Source organism: Cavia porcellus, unplaced genomic scaffold, assembly GCF_034190915.1.
Source record: "Cavia porcellus strain 051 isolate PalLab524CR breed Dunkin Hartley unplaced genomic scaffold, mCavPor4.1 scaffold_7, whole genome shotgun sequence".
NCBI classification, from domain to species: Eukaryota; Metazoa; Chordata; class Mammalia; order Rodentia; family Caviidae; genus Cavia; species Cavia porcellus.
The window spans coordinates 94030042-94056076 of NW_026947490.1; the positions used below are offsets into that span (position 1 = coordinate 94030042).

Consider the following 26035-nt stretch of genomic DNA (forward strand, 5'->3'; position numbering starts at 1 on the left):
ATACTTGAATACTTCACACAATATATTCTACTAAACTTTAATTGATCATCTTCCCTGGGTCAGGCACGGCACTAGGGAGTGGTGATACAAGCAAAATCTTGTCTTCAAATCATCTGGAGCCTAAAAGTAACAGCAAACTGAAAACAGCTGAGTGAAAAATGATTAAGGATTAGAAGATACACCCAGAAAAGTTATGGTTCTTTTCTGTAAGATCTTTTTGGTTTATGTCCGGTACTGAGAACTTTTTGAAGATAACAATACCCAAAAACCCTGGTTACTTCCTTATTTGGTTATAAAAATTTGTTTTATATTTTCATAAAATAAAAAGAAAAAAAGTTCTATAACTCAGTTGAAGACTAATAAAGTAAGAGAGGTTTAAAAAAAACAGTTCTAGGAACTGTATATATTTTCTACCATATACATGTCAGAAATTCCTGAAAGCCAATGGACAGAAAGCTAACCTAAAAACCTATATAAGATCTGTGAATTGAACTAAGAGGAGATTTAGATCCCTAGTTATAAAAAGTTTATTTAAAAGCATGAAGAGAATTTTGAGTTAGCTGGCATTTTAAATTTCTTTTTACTCTGATTTTTCCTGTATTTTAATTTTTATCATTAGTACTATATGTTTGTGGTATGTACTAACTATATCCGTCTTGGGAAATCAGTCCATATGCACATCAAATCTTGATCATTTTTACTGACTCCTCTTCCTCCCCAGGGCCCTTTCTCATCTCAGGAAAAGCAAACCCTGACAAACAAAACAAGACTCACTTCCACGGAAATGTCCCGCTGTCCTCACTCCATACAACAAAAGCCCACAAATTCTATACTCACCTCTAACGCTGCTACAGTGTACAAACAACAGAGAGACCTATTCTTGGACATATAATGATAAAGAAGGAGCAGAAATTCTTTATCCTTTCTGAAAATATAGATCAGCTGATTAGAAGCTCATAAAATAACAAACTAACAATACTTATTAAACCTAATGCAGATATCAAAAATAATATTTGAAAAAGAGAGCACAAATAATATAAAGAACCAGTAGAACATAATAAATATAAGGTCAGTAAATCCAGGGTGGACCGAGAAAATTTTAAAATACAGAGGTTTTATTTCACATAGGAATATTGATAATTTTATATATACCATCTCTAAAAGATATAGGATATTAATCCATGATAAATGTCTCACATCAGTGAGGAAAATATTAGTCAACGACATGTTGTGACTACATCTAAATTTGTGCAAATTAGAAAGTTAAATTTCTACAACATACAAAGCACTGAAATGAATTCCAGATGGGTTAAAGGTATAATTAAAAAAATAAAACTATATATAAAAATAATATCTAAGCAGATATCTCAACAAAGGAGAGAAGAACATTTTAATGTATGACACCAACACAAAAAATACCAAAAAGACTGATAAATATGACTACAAAATCTTTTTTCTTCCTGTACTTAAAAGAAACACCATACATATAATTTAGGAGAATGTATTTGCATTGTAAATAACAGAGCTTAATAGAATTATTGTACAGAAATCACGTAAAACAATAAGAAAATGACTAATACCTCAATATTTGAATGAAAGGGTGTACTCAAGGAATTGACAAAAAGAAGAAAAATAATTCTTGGCAAATATAAGTCCAACCTGATATAACTTGAAAAGCAAGGTACGTAAAAGTTCACTGATACGTTCAAAAGGACAAAGAATGAATACGGAAATTTTATAGTACTTGTTCAAAATATTCAGAATGCAAGATAATGCTGCATGTCTGTCTTTCCCCCATTACCCTGTATGTCTCAAGTCCTATGAAAATCAGTGTGAGGGGTAATGTGGAGGACATTCACATCCAAAGACTGCCTTATTATTTTATTCTAGTATTGCTAGTTATTTCTGTTGCTTGCTTGAGTCTCTTTTTTAACAAGTCGAACCCATAATCACTATAAAATGTGACACATTATAACTCCAGAGTAACTGAAACTATATCAACATAGTTAGAAGACTGGTTTGTATGTACAAGTAATATTTTTACAATTGGTGCTCCAGCTTGAACTATTTGAGGCAGACCAAATTGTACTACACGTGTGCGTGTTCTCCTTTCAAATTCTTTCATTTGGTAAACACAATTCAAAATTTTTGCATATATTTTAATTTCTCTTTTCAGGAAGATGAGAAAAACATCTCCCCTCAGTTGCCTCTCCTCCTCAGTCAGATTAATTTCTCCCTTAAAGGATCCTGGAAACTCTGGTCAGCTCTGGTTCCTGGGCAACTGGAGGCTGCTGGGTAGTCAACCACGCATTCACTGATGCAGGCGCAGAACCACCTCACTTCTCATCCCTTAAAAATAGAGGTTTCTCTGAGAATTTTGTAAACCTAAGATCATCTAATGAATTAAAGACTCATCTATTTCTAGACTCAATACTGGGAAAATTGGATGGATTCAGCCTGCCTTCAGAAAGTGAAATGAAGAGCCGAGGCTAATATTTAGCCTTAGAATTAGCAGGGATGAAAGGCAGGGAAAAAACAGGGTCACATAGGTTTTGCTAAAATTGTAAGATAACAAGCCTGTGAATCTGTCAGATCATTTCATAGGTGGGCGATTTTTATGAACTTGAAAATAATTTTCAGTCAATTACGTAGATGGAAAAGAAAACCAACACTAGAATAAAATTATAAATTAGAAAAAGAAACAATTGGTAGAAAGGGAAACCTTCACTTTTACACATTTCAGTTTTATTTTTCTAAATCCCCGTGCGTGCATGTACCAGAATGTGCACACTGTTTTGCTTTGGTGAGAATTGTTTGGGTATTTATTATTATTATTGCTGTTATTGCCTTATAGAGACAGTTAAAGTGTTCGACATGGGAAGGGGCAGAAAGTTGAAAAGTTCTCACTCTTTAATGGCAGGACATTAAGTTTGTTAAGTTCTGTTTGCAAAAAACTTTTTGTTTTTCTCCTTATTTGTTGGCTAACCGCCAACAATTAGTTAACTTTATATTACACAGACTAGCAAGCACATGGAAAGAGACTAATAAAATTATTTGTTGAATTTATTATAGATAAAATGCTTCAACTACTTTCCAAAAAATCCTATTATCATAGATCAGTGTCTATCAGATCATATAAACAGTTCTTCTATAAAAAATGTTTTCTTTTAAAGAAATTTATTGTCGTGAAACAAAGTATTTGAACAACCATATAAATAGAGAATATGTGTGTGAAGTTGTAACTTGTTAGCTAGAAGAGAATGTCATCAAATGTGTTTTAAAAACAAGCCTGATTTTAATGGAATGAAAGAAAATGTACAAATCAACAATTTATAGTAATTTTTAAATTTTTAATGTTCTGGAACTATCTAATAGTCAGATCTCTAGTAATCAAAAGAAGAAGCAATTGTAGCAGTGGATAACTTTTATAAATAACTCTTCAGAGTCTTGTAAACTATTTTCAAATATATATATATATATATATATATATATATATATATATATGAAATTAATTCTGATGGCTATTGGCAGATATCCAAGACCGTAGTAAACAATTCATATAAGTCATTCACCAACTAGTAGTGTTGATTTCTTTTCAATTGAATCTTTTATTTGTCCTTGCCTTTCTTGCCTAGAAATCACAGTTTACTTCCAAATAGTCATTTCAACGATAGAAAAGAACAGGGACACATATATCAATCCTAAGGCAGTATCTCCTCAGAGATCTATTCCTCCACACTGAGATGATAAATCCAGTTTTAGTGGACCACATTCATTCATTGGCCTTACTTAATGGTTATAATGCTTTGGACACAATAAGTATTGTTAATATGATGCATCTTTGTCTTTGAGGTACTAGGGTAATAAGTAAAAAAGCACTTGAACATAGAGCCCCATTAATCTCATTAAAGAAATCAGAGATAACAGCATACTATTTTACCTGTAGAAAGGGAAATTTTTCTACAGGACTTTTAAGGCACTTTTCTTGTGGGCTAGCCACTAGAGGGCATTGTGATGCTATACGCTTAGAAACACTGTATTGATTACTCTTGAGTTAATTACTCTTTGCATTTGTAGTTCTCACTTAAATGAATAAAAATGGAGGCGTAAAAAAATCATTTGTCTTCCATTCAAGTAAGAACAGTCAACAGAGTTGGAACAGAAATTAAATCCCTTATTAACAGGTCCAGTAAATCACATCGCTGAAGAATTCATGTAAGAGTAGATATAGGCAACAGAAAATAAGATGTTCTAATAGTATTCTTGAAGTTAAGTGAATGTCTTAGAAACTTATAACATGTTCCATTTTTTCCTTCACAAACATTATGAGCCAAAAAGCAACATTTGACTAACTGTCACTCTCAAGATAGCCATAGCCAAAGTTCAGCTTATAACATGCTACTTCTTGATATGCTACTTCTTGATATGAGACCTCTAGTCTTGGCCAATGGTTCACGTCTAATCAGTCTGGGTGATGTTGTTGAGAGAATTGTTTAAAACTGGACCTGATTCTCTTAATGTTTCTTCCTTCACTTTTCTCATTTGGAATTCACATAAACATTGGGCAAAAGATGGCCAGATCACATTGCCTTTTGTGATGCATGGACATCCTTGAATTAAAAGTAGGGTGTAACAAATTATTTGAACTAATATGCAATTTCTCAGAAAACCTGGCATAATATTAATGTAACTGTTGCTTTGGTTTTTATGTTCTCACTGGTAGACTTTGTCTTCTAGCATAGATTTAGGTTCACAGCAAATCTGGGTAAAATGTACAGTTTTGTTGTCTCCCTCTCTGCACACAAACACAGGCTTCCCACACTGACACCTGAACCAGTGTTGTATTTACTACAACTAATAAACCTATACTGACACACCGTTATCACACTCAAAGTTCATAGTGTACATTAGGGTTCACATTTACTGAAACTACAGGTTTTGACAAAGGTACAAATGCATAGTGACATGTACCTACACTTGTTACTATGTGCCCTAAAAATCCTGTATTTTCTGCCCATCTCATCTGCCCCCCTCCTCAGCAAGCCCTACCAACTACTGAACTCTTTGTTCTCTCTATAATGTTGTCTTTTTTAGAATGTCATTTGATTGGATTCATATAATATATTCACTTTTCAGATTGGTTTGTTTCACTTAGTAATATGAAATTAAATGTCCTTCATGTATTTGTATCTTTAGTGCTAAATAATAGTTCATTCTCTAGACATATCACAATTTATCCATTTATCTACTGAAGGACATCAGAGTTCTTTCCAAGTTTTGGCAATTATGAATTAGCTTCTATAAACATCCATGTGCAAGCTTTTGTGTGAACATAAGTTTTTAGCTCGGAGCATATTTTGTTTTGGTTTCAGATCATTTAAATTCCTTGAGAAGGAACAATTCTTCCTTAGAGAAGCAAATGCTTGGCCATGTTGCTTGTCTGACATAGACAAAGCCATGTGGTATCAAAACTCAAAGGGAATTTTGTTACCTAATCCAACACTTAACCCACACACTAAGAAATTGAGGGACAAACACATGAACTAATTGTTACCCCACACTTTTAAAAAGTTAGGTCTTCATGGGCTTTATTTTTTGTTTGTTTTGTTTTGAAGTTTTTTCAAATGTAGTAACAGTTTTTGAATGACTAGTAAACTTTAAAGAGCTCTTGTCATTTGGGTTCAGTCTCTGATTTTACAATTAGCTTTTGTTTAAATCGCATAAAAATGAAAAATATAGTGAATAAGTTTAAAAATGCAAAGCTTGGATATAAGAAGGAAGATGGAGGAAAAAAATACTGTTTAATAGCTACAGTCAGAGTCAGGAAGTTGTGCTGTGTGAATGATTTCAATAGTGCTCAGTCCTGCTGCAGACCACGCACATCTTGCTTGCTCCCCACTCGGCTAGCAGCCTCCCCGTTCCAGACAACCCTGAGAGCCTGACACTGGCTTTCAGTCTGAAAATCAGCCATGCTGGTGTAACTGGATGCTACAGGAGACCTATCTTTTTATGAGTAAGGTCCCAGAGCTAAGAACTGTAGGTGACAGCTGCTTCTGTCTTCTGAAGAGAAACGTCAGAACATCTCTGTAGTTTGCCAAGGAGGGAGTCCTTACCTCCGTCTGATCAGATGAGGTGAGGATTTCTTTAATGGGCACTGTCAAGGAAGGGGGTGATGCTCCCCCAAATTAAAAAAAAAGAAGTTCTTCCTATGAGAATTTTGTGTAGACTTGCTCAGAGAAGATAGAGACATTTTACCATGCTCACACCACCTGTTCTTTCCTCTAACCTTCTCTAAACAGAGATTTAAGCAGACCCTGGTTGGTTAGAGTTCTTAGGAAAAATGAGGCTGCAGTTCCTGGAGTGTGGGTACTAGCACATGATTCTTTCTTGGAAAAGTCTAAAGAACAGGAAATGTCTATGTCCTATCTGTGACAGGGGCTGGGCTGGTATGGTGAGCAATTACAGGAACATCCCATGCTCTAGGGAATAGCAGTATTGGAGATCCTCCCAAGAAGTAGTCTTATCAAGAATCCACAAAACCACCTGCAGTAGTTGGTACAGGTGCTTTCAAAATCTTAGGAAGCGGGTAAGAAGCAAGCCTTCCGGAATAACTCACAAAATGTGAGCGCTGACATTTCTGTACCCACCTCTTGAGTTCAAAGCTAAAGCCACACCCAAAACTATTTCTCTCATTACAGAAAAGTGACCAATGGCTCCAGTCGACTGCTGCAGGAAAGCATTATGTCACCACCATTTTGCTTGTTGGAAACCACATTCCAAGCTGCTTGCAGTGCGCTCCTCTAATTTCAGAATCCTGGGAGGCTGATGCAAGGGGACTTGGTTACAAGTGCGAGCCCAGCCTGTGCAACTTAGTGCCTTAGAGAGGCCGTGTCTTTCAAACATTAGGAATGGGGCTAAGGGTGTGGGAGATCTTGGGTTCCATGCCCAGTACGGAAGGAAAAAAGAAAATAGAAGGGAAGCAGAGGAGAGGGAGGGGAGGGGAGGAGTGAAAAATGAAAAGAAACCCACCCTAAAACCCAGGAAGATGATGCCACCTCAACCCTGCCATCTAAATTTCCGAGTGAATCCCGATGACAGAAATAAATTCACATCTAGAAATCCACTTGCAAGGAAGGCTGAAGTACTTCACCTGTCCATCCTCTTCTACTAGATGTAAAGTAAGAAGAGGTTAATGAGCCCCCTCCCAGCACCCCGTGGAAGGAAAGGACCCCATAACTGGGCTCCTGCTGCTAGAGGACCCTTTTGTCAGACTAAGATACGTTTATCCTTCTACCTCATCTCATGTCCCTCCCATCATCTGACTCTGCAGGAAAAAGAGCAGAACATACTCGAGAAGAGTAGACAAACACGGGGGCAGTAGGAGAGGCCATGGCCATGCTGCCCGTGAGGTTTCCGAGACCGAGTCAGACATGGGCAGTGTGGAAGGAGAAATCTTTGAACTGGGATGAAATCAGAGTTGTGATATTAGACAAATCAGTCTTTTTAAATTAATGACTGGTCATCAATGTCAGAGAGTGGCGCTGATATTTGGTGTGTTCCTCAACTAGAATAGCATGTCAACTGCCAAGAGAAAACATCCTGGTGTGATGATGGTGGTCACTGTTCGACCTGGACATTTGCCAGGCCTGCAGGTATCAGGCAACTGGCGAGGGATCTCCCAAAGATGTTGCTTAGAGAAGGAAAAGGGTGGCTGCCAGGACAGAGGGGAAAGTTGGTTTTGCTTCTACCTCAGTATGTTCAACTCAGTGGATCACCTCGTCACAGCTATTCGTGGCTGGAGTTTATCAAAGAGGTTCTGAACTTTTCCTGTTCATTCCAGTTGGGTCCAGACACCTTCCCTGGACTCATCTGCCATGTTGCTTCTTCCCCATCAGTCCTTTCAGATCAATAACAGATTCAAGAGGAAACTTCTCTAGGTCTCACTGTTCTAACAGTCTCTTTCTGATGCAAGAGCTACAGGATGGCTATTTGTAAGAACAGACTGTGGAAACAGCTGAGATGTCAATAGGTGAACGTTGGAGGACCACAGTGACACATTCCCAAACGTAACAACTCACCCTTCTATCCGTTCTACTGAGCCGGACATTTCAATGTCTTCAATTGTTTGTAGAACATCACTAAAGATCGTTTATTCTGAAAACTTTGAATTTTTTCTTTTTTCCTTTCTTTATTCTTACTGTAATACATTTACTATGCAAGTAATTGCCATGTGGCAGTATGTTAAGAACTGAACTTTTGAAGTTTCAGCTCTATTAAGCAAAGTAACTAATTTTGCTTTAGAATTTGGACAATTCCATTTGTCATTTAAATCTTCAATCAATCAAGAGACATCATCTCAACATAAATATTTGGTTTTGAGGTCTTTGCTGTTGCTGTCTGATTCCTCTCCTGCTAACTCCCAATGGTTTTCAGGTGCTCATGAATAATGAATCACCCCGCAGAGCCAGCCTGTACAGTACCGTAACACCACTGGCCTGGACCAATGCTGTTCTCTGACTGAAAGGATTCACTGTGGTCCGTACCACGGGGGCTCCCGCAGTCCCAGTGCCAGGAAGAGCGGTGTCTACTGGCTGCTGTCTTCTGAATGTTGTCACAGGAAGGTAAAAGGGAGAACAACGACATTCGCTTGTTTAGAACTGAAAACAATTGGTTTTTATGTGTATTTAGAACATTCCAAAATTAGCTTTTAGATAATTTAAAAGATAAATCTGCTTAGGTTTGTCTTCACACTTACAGAAAAACAAAGCTCTCTGCTCATCACAAAGTAAGACATATATTATGGTTCTTTCTATTTTATTTTAAAATATTTGTCTGTTAATCACAAAACTAAAAAGTTCCTTCTTTGTCATTATGCTGTCTTTCTTCAGATTCTGCTCCTACTTTTTGGCATATTTTATTAAGCAGAATGACTATATTAGCAAGCATTTTCTATTGGGCAGAATACCCTAAAAGAAAAAAAATAGGAAAAATCAATATTTAGGAAGACAAAGGACATAATAACAAAATTCATATTGATCCAAGTTCAGTTATGATTCTATTGTTTTTCACATGAGGAAAACAATCCATTTTTACTCTTAATTGGTATAAACCTAGGCTTCCAGATTTACACTGAACTACATATCAGAGCACAGTCAGTAAGTACCAAGCCTGCACATCTCCAAGCACCACCGTCTGTGCTAACTCATGCATAATCATGTCCTACTCTGCAGTTTATTAGCTTGATTCTTGCCTTGTGTTTATCATCAGGCACGTTTCCAGTGTTTCATTTCTTTCTAAGTAGAAACAAAAGACTTAGGTGTATAGAAGAGTAAAGAGATTTCCCTCTCAGAAGCAGCGAGATTCTTGCCTGAGGCAAGATGTTTGAAACGTACCATATAAAACTTCTCTTTCTGTTCCCAAATAGGCTTCATATGCCAGTGAAGATGGAACGGGGACACTGTTAAAATTAAAGACAGTTTTGCCTTTCAGCACAACAGATTAGCAGCTGACTCATTCTGGACACTCTAACCAGTGTCTTTCTAGTCTCTCTGTCTTTGTCTGTCTCTCTGTCTGTCTGTCTGTCTGTCTGTCTTCCCCCTTCCCCCCAGAAAATTTAGGTTTGAGATAGCTTTTCCACCCTAGGAGTTAGAGAACTGGCTTGGGAACTACTGCTGATCATGGCTTCTCTAAGTTCTGCAGACAGATGGAAGGACTTGGGGAAAAAACATGAGAACCCGAGAGAGATGAGAATAGCAGAAAGATCAAATCAAATCAGGATGGCTACCACAGATCAAGGCTGTAACAGTATGACAGTAAGATTTAAGGCTCATGGTGCCACCATGGGAATCTGCAGTCTGATGGTTGCTCAGACCCTGCAAGTCTCCTGGGGCAATGCCCAGAAACGAGGCCTTTATTCCTCAGTGCGTGCAGTGTCGTTTGTGAAAGCTTTGCCCACGAAACCATCAGATGGTAACAATTTCCAGTTACTTCCAACATGAGTTGGTTTTGAACTTTAATATGCAACCTAATTATGACTGCAAACACTTTGTTAAGCAAACAAACTTCAAATCCTTTTTTTAAAAAGCAACAGCTCTTCTCTGGTCATTCTGCCTTGCACAAAGCTTTAAAAATAAAACTGCAGAGGGAATTAGGGAAACCAGGTGTTTAAAAAAAGCTGTACAAAATTAAGTAGCTTTAATATAATCACCAGTTGAGTCCTGAGTATCTGAATGCATTCAGATCAAAATCTAGGGAAAAAAGCATTTTATGTTCTATCTCTAATTCACAACTAATTTTTAAGTAAGACAAGGAAATCAACTTTTTAACTTCTCCCTGATATTTCCTGTGCATCCTCACCTTATTTCTCATTCTGCAATATCCGAGTTATGTGAGGCGCCTTTTCTTCCTCCTTCTGGATTTTCTCACAGTAACTTTTTACTTTTCTTAGCCATTTTTCAAGAACTGGGATCCTTGTATTACATAGCACATGGAAATCAGTGGCTATTTTGCTTGCAGGACAAAAAGAATAACCTGGCGGTTTGCTGTGTGAGAGGGTAGAAGTGGCCAGCCCTGAAATAAGCTGCCTAAGGAGATCCCTGTGGCCTCCTTCTGCAGCTCAGCTTCTAGAGTCTGCATACCTGTCTATCTTTAGGCACTGATCTACCCCATGTGAAGTTCCTGGTAGTCTTCCCATCTGCCCACATAGTCTTTGATAAGGAATTGTGGGTGTTTTCTTTATTTTCCTTTGGAGAGAGCTCATGGCATTCAGAATAGACCTTTAATTACTACTCATTCATTTCCTGACTTTAAATGGTTAAAAAAAAAAAAGGTATTAAACCCTGAGCTCTCCTTACTAACAGTGGAAAGAGGAGTAATACCCTTTGGAAGAAAACTCTGACGCCACCCCCAGTTGAGGTGCACCTTGGGTAACACCAAACCCCATGTTCTGTGAATGCTGACACAAAGACATTGTATTTGATCAAGCACATTAGGGAACCACTATTTCTTGGGAAAGTCTGTCTGGGTTTAGGATGCTGAACTGCAGTTTTCTGACAAATAATTTTTCCTGCCTCCTAAATGGCTGCTTCTCCCTGTACCTCTCCTCTCCAGTAGTGAGGTGTAAAGCATACTGGAGCTCAGGAAAAACGTTCCTCGCTGACCAGAGTCACACAGAGGAAACAGGCCCTTTGCTGTCTTTGAATGTTGCTGTCTGCATTTGGGGCTTGAAGTTGTGCAGTCGTTTTGGGGCCATGAGGAAATTCAGCTGAAAGACAGCCTGACTCGCACAGAGGAGAGAGGTGGAGAGAACCTAGTACCTGATGGTCTCGTTGAAACACTAAATCAGGCAAGTCTCGAACCATCCAATTTTCAAGTATCTTGTTATATGAGCTATAAATGCCCCTTTCTAGCTAGGCTTCTTTTGGTTGAGTTTCTTTTATTTGCAACCAAAAGTATTTTGACATCTATCATTGAATGCAAACATTGAAAACAGAGTAACACAAAATTTATTTTCCTTTAAGCTCTGTTGACAAATATTCTTGTTTTGAGTTCTGAGTGCAGAGTACCTTGACATGTGGAGACACCTTACTAAATGCTACGGTACATAATCTCTGAGAAGGACTCTGTGGCTAGACAAATCTAGATTCATGCCTCTACCAGGTTCTAGGACCTGCTGCCTAGGACAGCATGCATTAGTCTTGGTCAATCAGCGGACCTTTCCTTTTTCAATCCTCCTTTCAATTTTAATTTACAAATGTTAAAAATGATGCTTTATTAAAACCATTATGTCAGCCTTCATAGCATTAGCAACATTGGGGTCTTTAGCCCTCACTTGGAGGTATTTTTCTCTCATTGTCCATCTATATCACCTTTCCCACAATTCAAAGAGGAAACAACAAACACCAAACTTTTAATGTGACTGAAATGGCTTGAAAATGAGATTGTTTGGGGATAGGGATTTAGCTTGGTGGCATAAGCGCCTGCCTGGCAAGTGGGAGGTCGTGAGTTCGATCCCTGGTACCAGGAAAGAAAGGAAGGAAGAAAGCAAGCAAGCAAGAAAGAAACTTCTCCCTATGGTACCAGGAAAGAAAGGAAGGAAGGAAGGAAGGAAGGAAGGAAGGAAGGAAGGAAGGAAGGAAGGAAGAAACAAAGAAATTGCTCCCTATAGCCAAAGCAAGCTTGAGTGTGGCTCTTCCTTCCCATCATATTGCTACATAGCAATATGAGAATTTCCTGTTGCTACTTGTGAGTATTTAAGGGGATTAAACAGAGTCCATCTCAAGGACAGTACAGTTTTACAATGAAACTAAAAGAAATTACCGAATTTCTACTTTAGGTAGGGTAGACATTCCACAGTAGCCTGTTAGCTCATTTGGGGAAGATTTGTTCCTTCCAAACTGAGACCAAGCTGAGCAGACATCTGCAGGCATCTTCCTCCTCTTGTTCCTCAACATAAAAGTGAAAAGTGCTACCTTGAAGGTGCTTATGACCTGAAGCCCTCCTTAATGGAGAAATCCCACTAGCATTTAAAGAATATTCTAGGTTTCCAGGTTCTGGCCAGGGAAGTGTTAAGAATTAACTGCTACCCCTTAGTCAGACTTTTCTGGGTTTCTTATCCTCATACACAAAAATCTGGGAAGCAGCGGGTCAAAGGATCAACCGCGGGAGCACCTGCCGAGGTGGGAGGTCACCTACTTCTCAGGCACACTAGCTCTGTGCTCGTGCTAAAGCGGCGATATTGCCACACCAGCACGCAGGAGCCAGCTGGGCAGAACTGATTGTCACCTGGCCTAAATTGTAACATTTGAGACATTTCTGATGTTTAATTTTCTAATCCTCTTTTTTGTTACACTCTATAACACAACGTTTTTTTCTTCCTTGTTCACTATCAATCTTCATGCCCAGTGTAGCCATATGAAAATTTGCTTAGGAGATTTGATTTTTATCCAGTGACCCAGAGTTACTGTCGCTGAAGAAGGTCGTTTCGGTTTGAGAACTTTAGAGAATAAATGCATTATTTAAAAGTGAACATTAGTATCACTCAAAATAAAAATGTGTTTTCCACTGCAGAATTTTAAAAAAACAGTATATCCTTGGGGAAATTCTCGGTGGGTGTTTGGAGCTCTGTCTTAGGATTTAATGCAGATTTTTTTTCCTGACTATTAGTAGGTACGGATATGAGGCAGAGAGTTCATTCATGGAAATGGCTATTTGGCATGTCATAAATCTAATCAAAACCAAATTTTGGCAGTCGCGTTCAGGATGTACATGGCCAACTTTGTTCGGTTACAGTATTACTAAAAAAGACTTCTTCATGTTGGAAAAAAATTTTTACTTCAAATAAATACAGAAAAGTCTAACTGAGCTATATAAATAAAACATCAGACAAATTAGCACATGCCCAATCCCTAGGGTTCAAACAAGTCAGGCTACAGAGTCCAAAAGAAATTTAGTAAGTTCTACTTTCCATTTGTTTCTAAATTGATATTCAGGGAATTTGTGTTTAGGGCTGAAAATGGAACGCGGCCCCAGAGGTTAGGAGGACAGTCAAGAGACAGGGCAGAGGCACGCTGAAGGGAAAGGAAGGGGAGCGGAACTCCCCTCAATAAATGTGTGCTCAATAAATCCATCAAGCTGCAACAGAACAAAGAACACTCAACGGCTCGTTCCACACATCATGAAGCTAACGTAACTGGGGTGGGGAAAGGAGGGAAGAAGGAAGAGAAAAGAGAAGACATGAATTTGTATATGTGTATGCAAAGGACAGCACAATGACTGTACTGCTAAGTGTATTAGCCATCGGAAAAGAACAGCCAATACTGTTTTCCATGTCTGTATCTGCTACTCTAAGCAACCCTTTTGAAGGTAACAGTGCGCAATATTACAACCACTGTCATATGCCTGTCATCTTGTTTTGTAAACTTGTACTGTTGTTATATTGGGTTTGTTGCTGTTGTTGGACTCTTTTGCTTTTTGTTTTTCTTCTCTGTGTCTTTTTTTCTCTTAAATAAAAAAAATAATGGAACTAGATACAAACAACACTCGAATCAAAGATCATACTTAATAAGAATTATTTATAAACTCTGAATAGTTTTAGGAAAAAATACTGATTATTCATATTGCTTTGGCTTAAACTTTTCTTTATTCTTTTACTCTATCAAATAGTTATTAAAAATCTTCTGTGAAGAGAGCATTGGTATAATGTTTCCCAGCTCATGTACCCCGTCATAAACAATTACCTAAATAATCATTTTGTCAGACTTCTGACCAAAGCTTACAGGAATATACAGCGTATGTTGAAAGTGTCTGAGCGGTATCCCTAACCTTATCTGGAAATATAGATTCAGGGAAGCTACCCACAGAGGTGAGATTACAATCGAGGTCAGAAGAATGAGAATTCATGGGAAAAATTGGAAGCTTCCTCAGCAAAAGACACTGAATGGCTAAGAAGCAACGTGTCATGCAACCTCACAGAACTCAAGGAAACCAAAGAAAGTCAGAATGTGACTAGGGTGGCGATAAGCCAGAGGTGAGTCTGAGCGGCAGGGAGGAACCAGGTCACATAAGCAGGACTGACATTCTAACTATTTAGCAACTTGGAGAGGCACAGGCCTGACCAACCTAGGGAGGCCGCTGTCAACCACCTGCAAGTTGGAACCAGTGTTACTGGCTCAGCACTGGCCCACTCTGAAAGGACTGTAGGGCCTGTTTGGAGCTCAGGACTTGCTACATAGGACAAAAAGAAAGTCCCTACAGAATTTCTAATAATGCAGTACCAGGATCAAATTTGAGTTATAAAGGCTTTTAGAGAGTCCAAGGTGCAGGACATGAGTTAGTTGTGGTTACCCCCGAGCACCCCACATATCAGAGACAAAGCACTGTGGGCAGAGGTCCCCTAAGATGAAGCTCAGAGGCTGTTGCTGCTGCTCTCAGGAGGCTTACAATCGGTAATGAGCACTGTCCACCAGGAGTTCCTTATTCCAAAATAAGTTATAAACATTCTTCAGAGCAATAGGTGAGAGCAAATAAAGTATCTGCCTAATGTTCACTGTTAGCTCTTCAAATAGAAGCAGACATACCATGCCAGCAACACTGTATTACAAAGGAAAACATAAATTAATACATCATTTTATTACTGAAGAAAATTTTTCCCCTCGAGAGCTCAGCCTTTTTAGCTAAATCACAATCTTACCGTATAAAGTACTCAGGAGTAGAGAAAGTCAGAGTCCTGATGAAAGTTTCCTATCACAGCAAATTATCACTGGCACACCTCCGCCTCCAAAGATCAGGAAGATACTTCCTTCACCTAAAAGCTACCGTCTTTCTTGCAGACACAAAAAGGTTATGAACTGCATGAAAACACCATTCTGTGGGTACCAGCCTGTCTGTTAAGCAAGGAATATGTTTGGAGCTGTCCCCCCAGAATATTCCTGTAAAGTCAAGGTAGTCCCATCTTCTCAAAAGCCACAGGAAATTAATTTTGTTTAATCGCTCCCTAAATTCAAGCTTTCTAAAAGTATGCATATATGTATACATCCACAGTAGCAAGGGGGTGAAGTTTTTGAGTAGACAACTAACATGAAAGAATATAGGGTACAGCCAAGCTTTTTGTATAATTATTTCAAAATAAATTTGTGAGTAGAGGGCGGATCTGGCTCAAAGAATAAAATTTCAGTTAGATAAGAGTTACAAATACAAGAGATCGAATATACACATGGTGATAATTATTAGTAATGTGTATCAGAAATTACTAAACACAAAAAAGATTTTAAGTGTTCCCACACAAAGAAATGAAAGTGTATCGAGTAGTATTGTTATTTACTTTGATCTGGACATTCTGCAGATTATAATTGTCTCAAAACAGCAGGTAGATAATAAGTATAGATATATGGCTTTTTCTACTTAAGAAATAAAAAATATTTTGAATTGCAGTTTAGTAGCAAACATCTTTAATAAACAAAACCAATGTATCACATTCAGAGATTATAGAAGTAGACAGGGCATACATAAAGTAAAAAGTTCATTTTTCTTCTTCCCTTTCCAATCTTGTTCTCCAGAGGCACTAACTTAAGGCTATTTTCATCAGCATTTTTCTGTTTATCAATATATGTATATATTATATAGTGTTATTCTTTTTATCAAAATGAGTATCCTAAGATATTTGACAGACTGTTCTCACCACTTCCCATATCTTAAACATCATTCCCAAGTAGCATGTCTCATGCTTTTTAATAACTACCCAGTATTCCATAGTAATGTGTTAGATGTTTTATTATTAGGCAATTTGATACTGTTTTCTTTTTATCTCTTTTTTACCATTTTAGGTAATGCTGCAATTACATATTCACAATTATACTTGTATTTGTTTAGAAGATTCCTAAAAGTTGGACTGTAGGATCATAAGATTCATATCTTGGTTTTAAAAGAAAATTTCAAATTGCTTTTTAAAAATGATTACACACTGATTCACTTTCCCAAAGACATTATACAAATGAGGGCAAGAGGAAAGAATGATTCTAACTTTTAAAGTTACTCACACGAGCTCCCAGCCCACAAGAGCTTGCACGTGTATTTACCCACTGGGTCTTCATTCTCCTCCCAGGAGGTGGGTAGAGCAGAAACTACACTGTCATTTGACTGTTGAGACACCTGGCACAGGGAAACTGGGCCATTTGCACACAGAGACTCTGGCAACCAGCACAAACGAAAGGAGCAAAAGCGGAAGATGTGAGCTCTGGATAGGGATGAATTCAAATCCTACAGCTACCTTACGGCGGGCTGTCCTAGGCTTTCCTTCTCTGAAATGATTATTTGATGTATCAATTTATCTGTACCAAGCACCCAGATATTTGGTCTACAACCAGTCTAGATGCTTTTGTGATGGGATTATTTAGATGTAATTAATGTTCAAATCACTAGCATCGAATAAAGGACATTATGTTCCACCATGTAGGCAGGCCTCCTCCAATCAGCTGAAGGCCTTCAAAGCAAAAGACTGAAGCCCACTGAGAAAGGAGAAATTTGCCTCCAGACAGTCTTCAGGCTTGAGCTACAGTCCCAACTCTTCCCCGGTCCCTGGTCTACTGGCCAGTTCTGCAGGTGTTAAATTTTCCAGCCCCTGTAACTGTGTGCCAATGGGAAAGTGTGGGGCGGGGAGGAAGAAGGAAAGGAGAAGGGAGAGCAGGGGGAGGGGAAAGGGGAGAAGAAGAAAAGAGAGGAGAGGAGAGGGGAGGGCAAGGGAGGAGAGGGGAGGGCAGGGAGGCGCCATTGTTCTGTGTCTCTAGAGGACCCTAATACATGGTCTAAGCCTCAGTTTTCTCATCTGGAAAACAGTAGAACTGTAGAATTACATACAGACCAGATGAAATAATCCAGATGAAATAAACAAACCCATTGCTCTCTTCTTTATCACTCATCCCTCTGGCCTGCCATCGTATTCTCTCTCTCTCTCTCTCTCTCTCTCTCTGTCACTGTGTGTGTGTCTCTCTCTGTCTCCCTGTCTCAATCTCTCTGTCTCTCTTCATCTCTCTGTTTCTCTCTCTCTCTGTGTGTGTGTGTGTGTGTGTGTGTCTGTCTCCCTCTCTCTCTCTCTCTGTTTCTCTCTCTCTCTCTCTCTCTCTCTCTCTCTCTCTCTCTCTCACCTCTGGAGAACACTCATCCCAGGTCCCTTTTCTTTACAAATATGAGCTACAAACCCAAGCTGTGAAGAGACAATTGAAAAACCCTTACGCAACGTGGAGACCAGTGTGAGATCCTCTCTGGCCCTGGAGCCCAGTGTCTCCCTGCTGTGAGCTGAGAATTTCTTATCTCCTTAATGTACCCTGCCTGCCCCACATGCAGCCCGTATAGGGTATGAGTCCTAACTGCTTCGTGGTGCATTAGTGATGCCACAGGATTTGCAAGTGATCCTGCAGTGTGTCACCTCCAGGGCGGCCTTCCTATCTCTGCGGCCTTTCCCCTGGGTTTCACTTCAGTAAGTCACACAGGTGGGAGGAGCGAGCAGGGAAACCAGAGAAAGAAACACTCATCAGCGACAAACACAGCTCAGCCATTACCCAACCCAGGTAAGTCACTGCTCCACCTCTGTGGAGACAGGTCCGCTCTCACTACCTGGATTCCAGACTGACGGTGAGCCTGACGAAGTGTTTGCCTCTCAAGCAGAAGGTACTGTGTAACCAACAGCACACTCTGAGGCATCTTCAAGGTAGCCTCGATTTTGTGATTGCAAACATATTATTGTCATGTCTTGCTTTTTCAGGTGCTTCAAACAAGCAGCCTTCCCTGAATATGCCAAAACACGCAGTAGCAATCTGAAAATCTATTCATAGCTGAGTTGTCAGCCCAGCGTGACAGCCAAAGTGGCTCAACTAAAATTTATTCATAAATGCTTCATGAGTACAGCTAATGAAATAGTTTTGGTTACACTTAGACTTGTTGCAAATTTGAAAGTAGACACACTCCTTTCCTGAGAAGACAGGACAAAAGTTGAGGGAGACTCATTCCCTTGAATTTATAGCTGACCCGCCAATAAGTACCTCCTCCTGCAATGCTGAGAAACTCAAATTAAGGAGTAAAAAGATGAGAAATAATAGTCACATAATATTGCTCGTCAACCTCAACAACACCCAGGAGAAATTTAGCAAACTCTAGTAAAATGAGCTAAATTAGTGAATAAGTGGTATGAATTTTGAATAGGCTTTGAGATGCTTAAAGCTCCCCCAAATGAATATATTTCTGTAAATAACACAGTATTGTAATTCTCAGAAAATTTAATAAAATTGTCTCTTGATGAATGACATCCTTGTGACTCTGCATAAATCAGCTAAAGATCCATAACTCGTCCACAGCAGGGTGGGATGAGCTGGGCTGGGTCAGAATCCAGCCTCACTGGCTACGCCGCATATGCGGTGGAGCAACCTACATGGGGCCAATTCCTCATGTGCAAATTTAACTAGATGATTTTATCCCTCAAACTAAGAATACAGAGAATGAGGCTCCTTTTTATTATTTTTAAGTCAACCTGCTCCATTAACCAGACGGCTCCCTCTTGAACAGCATCAAGCAAGCTATCAGGAAGCCCATAGGCACACGCAGGCAGAGAACTGGAATCCAGCCAGGCCGGGAATAATGTTACCATTCAGTCCACGAAGGAGGCTCCTGTATTGCTTTGACTGGTTATTCCTGCCCACTGAGTCAGGACTGGCCAGACCAGGGGAAAGATCTGCTGAGGTCATCACCCACGGTAGGTTCTTAGTTGTCTGTCACATACTGCCCCCAAACATGCTCATGCACCAGGAGGAGGTGGGGTATGTGTTTCCTATGGCTGCTGTAATAAAAGGCCACAAAGCAGATAGCTTAAACAACAAAAATACAGTGACTTATTGTCTGACAGCACTGGCGCCTAGACATCTGAGATAAAGGTATCAGCAAGGCTGGTTCTTCTGAGGGCTACCAGGAAGATTCCATTCCAGGCTTCTCCTCTAGTTTCTAGTGACTTAAACATTCCGTGACTTTGTAAGGCATTTTCCTTGTATTTCTACATCATATTTCCTAAGAGCCTGTCTTTAAATTTCCCTTTTTTTATAAGAACACAGATCATATTGGATTACAGTGTGCCTAAATAACCTCATTGTAATTTGAATACTTCTGTAAAGACCCTCTTTTCAATAACGTCACATTCACAGGTACCACGAGTTAGGACTGCAACACCTTTCAGGGCTCATGGAGAAACTGTCTTCAGTCTGTGACATGGGGTCAAAATGAATATTCAGATTCATTCAAGTCCAATGTAGTGTCAACATTACTATGGACTCACACACTAGGTCTCCCACCTCTGGCATCCCTTGGAACAGGATTCATGGTCTAAGTCTTTCTTTCACAGAAGATCCTTTGCTTCCTTCATCTATCTTCTGCTCTGTGACAAGATCACTACACCAGGGGTCTCTAATGTCTTGATAACATCTCAATTTCATTGTGATTATTCAGTATTTCCAAGCCTAAGAGGGCCAGGCAAGGGACACATCTGGTCATGTCTATTAATGGTGGGAATTTCTACCTAAAGATAATAGTAACTGCTTGGACCCTCTCGTAATGCTGTAAATACCACCTGAGATGGCAGAAAAACACAGGCACATGAGTACAAAACACTTAATAAACCTTATCATAGAGAAGGAATTGACACACTTTGTGAAGCAGGTATTCAGCATTTTAGGTTTTGTGGGCCACGCAGATATGACATGGATATTTATGCAACAATAAAGAAAAATAATATCTATAACTTTAAAAAATAAATTAAAAATATAGTAATTTATTGCAATGTTTTGTCATGCCTACTGCTGAGAAGAATGAAATTCTTTTTGGAGAAGGCTAACATTTTACATAATTGAGGTTTAAAATTAGTATTTTCCAACATCAAAACTGGTTGCAAATATTCATCTCTTCACACTAATCTGTAATAAGATGTTATGCATTTCTTCTGTGAAAATATCTTTCCACTTAGAAAGGTGGAATGCATGGCACCAAAAATGCTCTCAGTCGATGACCAGGGCCCTTGAGCTGGGTAGCAACGCAAATGATGGGAGTAACACAGCTAGCTTATGTTAACTTTGCTGTTACACTGTAAAACCCATGGGACACTGTATGTTTAACAAGTGGGTGCAACTGTGTTCTAAAAAAACTTCACTAATGAACACTGACAATTAAATCTTATATAACTTTCACTTATCATAACACATTGTGCTTCTTATTTTTAAAAAATGTCAAATATAAGAACAAAAAGAAGGGATGGGCTGGGTCAGAATTCTGCTGATTTGCTTCTACGACTATAGTTTGCCAATTTCTGTTATAAAGGGTTCTTTAACTGGGAAAAACATTAAGCCTCTGATTCTTCCTTAACTGAGATAATTTCTTCATCTCAGCTTCAATTGACCACCCCATAGCTTATAAATGTCCTTCTGTAAATAGAGTATATATGCTTTACTCCTAAGATGAGTTACTCATTGTGTAACTTTACTTCTAACAAGCAGAGCAGAAAAAAGCCTGGATATGTACAGCAAGAGACCTCACTCTGTTCAGTAAACCTCCTGCCATCCAAAGCAACGCATGCTACAGAGTAGTTTATTCAGATCATCCTCTTAAAAGATCGCATACAGAATCTTACCAAACGTTACCTATTCTTTGGGCCTGCGCGTTAACTTCCCCAAGAATCCTTCCTCTAGATAATCCCAGAACACTAACCTTGGCCTTCTCTGCTTTCCCTTTAAATTCATAACCCATGCCTTGTAACTGACTACTTCATCCTGATAAATACTCGTGGATAAATGCAACATCACTCCAAGACAGCACCTAGTGTCCTTGTTTTTCTCTCCCTCAGAAATGAATGATACGTACAGTCTAAGGCTGTGGGATCCTTGACCAGGTGGCTACTCCCTGGCACACCTGCAGGAATTAAGCTGGGCCACTGTCCACCCACCTCTCTGGTCCCAAGCCTTTTGCAAAGCACATAGAATCCACATTGATATTGCCCACATGGATCCTTAACCTCCACAATCCATAGAGGGGTCTGGGTACCAGAACTTGAGCCGGGGCTGGCCACCAGAACACAGCACCCACCTCATAATGATTAGTCAGAAGGTTGTTAATTACTGAAAGATTTTTTCAAGTCCAAAGTTTTAGGGAACATTGACCAAATTCACTCCCTTATTTATACCCTCTCAAAATACATGAAACGTCTCCTCTTCCACTTAGGTCTCCCTCTTTGGCATTTTCCACCTCCAAAGACATGGAAGCAACTAGTATAAAACTCTTGAAATTGAAGCCTAATCCCTGAGCCCCACAGCAATGACCAGTATTTTGAAATGCTTGTCAAAAGTGAAGTTTAAAGTACAAGACCTACATGTTTCTTTCTTGGATGTCCTGCAGTGAGCAATTAGTAAAAATACTCTGAGATGTGGTAAGAATAGACAACATCGATATCCACCACACCTTGGGTGGGTGGAGCCTCTTGGCACCAAAGCCTTGTCTCACCACATCCCTGAGGTGTGGCAGAATCCGAGAGTGCCACACCTTCCAGTGCGATGGCTCAGAGAAAACCAAACACTTCCAAAAACAAAGCAGGAATCAAGACAGAAGTCTCAGGAAGTGATACTAAAAAATGATGTGATGTTAGCAGAACTTGCACTGCAATTGAAAAAAATCTCTTTTCCTTGGGAGTCATGAGATACAGCTGCCAGGGTTACCTGTGAATTTCACAGCCTTGTTTTACTGATGGTTTGGGATGAGTGTCCTAGTCTTGGTCAATCTCTCTATAATACATTTCCTAACTTATTGCATCCTCTAGACACTACAAGAGTTTCAAGATCAGGCTGCAAACTTAATTAGCATTATGAAAACTGTGGGATTCTGGTATTTCTAGTAAGTTTAGAAAGCTGCCAAACATTGCTGCCAAATTTTCTGAGCCTGGAAGGCTTGTTAATGCTAATCCAAGAAAGCAGCTGCCTGGGACAGTAATAAATAGATTCTTTCACAGAATGAAAGGGAAATGCTTAAAACTGGGGAGGTAGACTTCCTTTTGTGAAGGAAAAACTAGGCCCTAAGCGTGTCAGCTCCAGAAGAAACTCTAGGTGGGGAAAAGGTATACAGTTACTTGCAAAAATCACAGACATGGATGGAGGGATTGCCTGTGTGGGTACAGAGAACAAGTGTAAATCTTCTTCTGCAATAGGGCCCTTGCCTCCGTCAGAGGAAATGTGCATGGAGCTCAGAGAAATCAATTCCAGTAGTCTATTTTCCTTTGTAAAGTTGAAAGATGTCAAGGTTTCCATACATGATTAAAATGGAAAAAATAGCCTTATCTGCCTTCCAGAAAGGTTTCATATTAATTATAGTTAATATGTAATTCTTTAAAAATGGCATCTGACCACCTTCTTTTTGTTCTACGTTATTATTTAGAAAACTAATTAACATTCATGAAGAATCTTATTTTTCCAAGAAGGAAATATTATATATACTATATAGATGTGTATATTATCTCCCAAGAATTACTATACATATACTATAGTAAGTGTATATTATTTTCCCAGAAAACAATTACTATATATACTATATAGTACAAGCATAATATGTGTTTATATATGCAAATATATTATTTTTAAGAACTTTTTAGTAAAGAAAGAGATGGCAAAACAAAGCAAGTGTACTGACCATCCTACATGTGTCAGGTTCTGTGCTAAAAGGTTTCACATTCATTATTTCATTTCCTTGAAGGAAAATAGTTTATTAATTTTGGAACTGACACAAGCCAGAAAAAAAAATGTGAAGCTTGAGCAGACTAAAAAGTAAGTGAATAATCGAAAGATTTATCAAAAAGAAAAGGCTTTCGGCTCAAAGTCTGGCTGCATGAAAGAACTATGCTGTCTTGACTAGGATGATGATGCCACTGGTTCTCTAAACAACTATCCGGATTATCTGCATCCATCCTCACCCAAGTGCTACCACTAATGAGCCTCTCATTCGCAACAGAATGGAATTTCAGTCATCTTTTGTCTTTCTAGAGAACCAATTCCCAGATTTCAACTATTACCTAATGTATGCTGTTCACTGATTATCATCACGCTGTAATTGTTCATTTTTGACCATTATTTATTGAGTATATACTATGTGCCAGGATTTAGGCTACACACTGCATCAAAGGCACAATCCCTGCCCTCAAGAAGTCTGCTGTGGCTTCTGTTTTCCCTTGGAAGCAGGGGCCAGGGACAGTGGCCAGTGCTGCCAGGTGGTGTGTGGGGAATAAGTTCAGGCACTCAGCACTTGGACATGGGGAACTGGTGGTAACTCTACTCCCACACAGGAACCAAAGGACTCTAGAGAATCAAAGCCAGAGGCAGGTAGAAGAGTCTTTGCCATAGAAGAAAAGTTCAGCTAAGGATTAAAAATGGAAGAAAATAAATGACAGCGGCTGCTCACATCTGGGAGTGGAAAGGATTTAGAAAGCTGCTGAATCAAAAGAGCTTAAAACTCAGATTTGTTCACTGGGGCACAGTTTCCTCTAAGAGCAGGGTGAGAGCACTCAAGGAGCTGTTCATGCACTGAGCTCAGAGATTCAGAGAAGGAAAGAAGTCAGATAAACTGAAAACATACACTCACGTGACTACGGGACTCCAAACTCATCAGATTAACCCTGCAATTGCTGCTTCCGTGGACAATAACTTCAGCTTCATGAGTTTCCGTTCTCTCCTATGTTAAATGGGAAAGATGTTTTTTGTGAGGATTAAATGCAACAATGTTTATAAAGTCCCTGGTATATTTTAGATAGAAAATAAGCAATGGCTATTTCCATGTTTGAGGATGGTAGCAGTGCTACAATAGAAAACAACATCAAAAAACACATGTGCAAGCCTTCCTGGGGAGGTCTAGCTTCACTGGCGGTTTCAGCCTTGAAGTGTTCCTGGAATAGCGTGGGGGACAAAGTAGAACAAACCAGATGGGTGTTGGTGCCCACCTGTAGCTAAAGCACAGAGTAACAGAGTGCATGAGGAGGAAGAGAGAAGAGGCAGGGATGCTACCGCAACAACAAACCATCAGCAAGAGACTGCTACAGGAGCTCCCCCTTCCTTGATCAGAAGACGGTGGGTGCTTTAAACTGCACCCCACAAGGAAAGGCAATACCAGCTAGCACTCGCAGCAGCCAGCCCTTCATTGGGGCTTCCCGTGTGCCAGCCTCTATTCTAAGCGCTTTAGCATAGCAGCTCACGCAATCCTCATGTAATCCTTTGAACCAAATACTAAGCAAACTAAGGCACAGAAAGGTCAATGACTCCCCAAGGATACATCAAGCTAAAAGCCCATGGATGAGTATGTAGATGGATAAGGTCAAGAGGAAGAAGTGGGGAGAAAAGATGGATTTAAAAAGAGAGGGCATTAAGAGAAAGTACCTGGATGGGAGATGGTGGTGTCACAACTAAGGCAACAGGATTTGGAGTTGAAGGCACATTAGATGGAAAATGTAGACGTCACAGTATTGATGAATTTAGCGGTAACTTACTCCAGTGGGAAAACATGCTTTTGTGAATAAGTTGGTCGTCTCCTTCTCTGAAGTATTCTGTAACCCTGTCCTCTTCCAGTTGGAAGGCTTTAGCAGAAGGGCAACTTGCACTTTCACCAGTACCCATTCAGCCGTCCCTAACCCCAAATCTAGACAATTTAGGGCACTTGGACTTCAAAAAGATTCAGCCTAGTGTAGTTTTCACTTTGAAATGGGATATTTACTTTTCTCCCAACAATGGACATGTTGTTTCTGTCTTCTAGGAGTTTCACTTTGATGTGTCAAAGGAAATGCCCTGAACTGTAGGGAAGAGTGGCTGCCATGTGAATGCAGGATAAACAGCAGGTGTGGCTGGGCCTCAGGAGCCCTGCCAGTCCTCCGGTTCCATTTTTAGAGATAAAAAGATGAATGTTTCAAATGCTTTGGTTTTTGAAAGTGTAAGACAGCTTTCAAACGCGTCTGTAAATAGAAGACCAATGCTTCAGAGTGAAGCTGCATCACACAGAGGTGCCTGATCATCACGGCTGCGAAGCTGAAACTAACACACTGGTTTTGCAAGCAGCAGGTGGGAGGCAGATGTCCTGCCTGAACACCTGTGGAGGCCGAAGGCCGCTCTCTGCTTGGAACATTAGGTAATCACCTTCGCTTTTAGAACCTTGCAAACTGTTTCCTAGGCACCAGTAAACAGATGACTGAGGGGAGCTAGGTCTTGGGGCCAGAGTGATAATAGCAATCCCTTACATTTGCATTAGTGCTTCTGCATCCTTCACTCTGTGGTCTGAATAAAATGACAGTGCACACAACACTTTTGTACTGAAAAGCTAAGATGTATGGGGCTTAGAGGGGTGTCATGCCTAAAGTAACAGCAAAATGGAGGCTGAAGGACACTGATCTTCTGACCACAGGCCTAACGTCTCTGCTACCAAATCACAATGATAATAGCGCTAGGTCTTCTAGCAATACTGTTTCTAACAGTAGAAACCTTTCATTACT

General features: G+C 39.6%; 1 long non-coding RNA gene across 3 annotated transcripts in view; it reads right to left on the bottom strand.

Moving 5' to 3' along the window:
- Window positions 1–26035, bottom strand: part of LOC134477060 (uncharacterized) — a 262057-nt gene that overhangs the window by 107020 nt on the left and 129002 nt on the right. The window contains exon 4 of one of the 3 annotated variants that reach the window (XR_010048971.1): window positions 24108–24234. The exons of the other annotated variants lie outside the window; for them this stretch is intronic. This is a non-coding gene — a long non-coding RNA (uncharacterized LOC134477060). Of the gene's footprint in view, window positions 1–24107; window positions 24235–26035 lie in introns of those variants that run through there. 3 annotated transcript variants of the gene reach the window in all.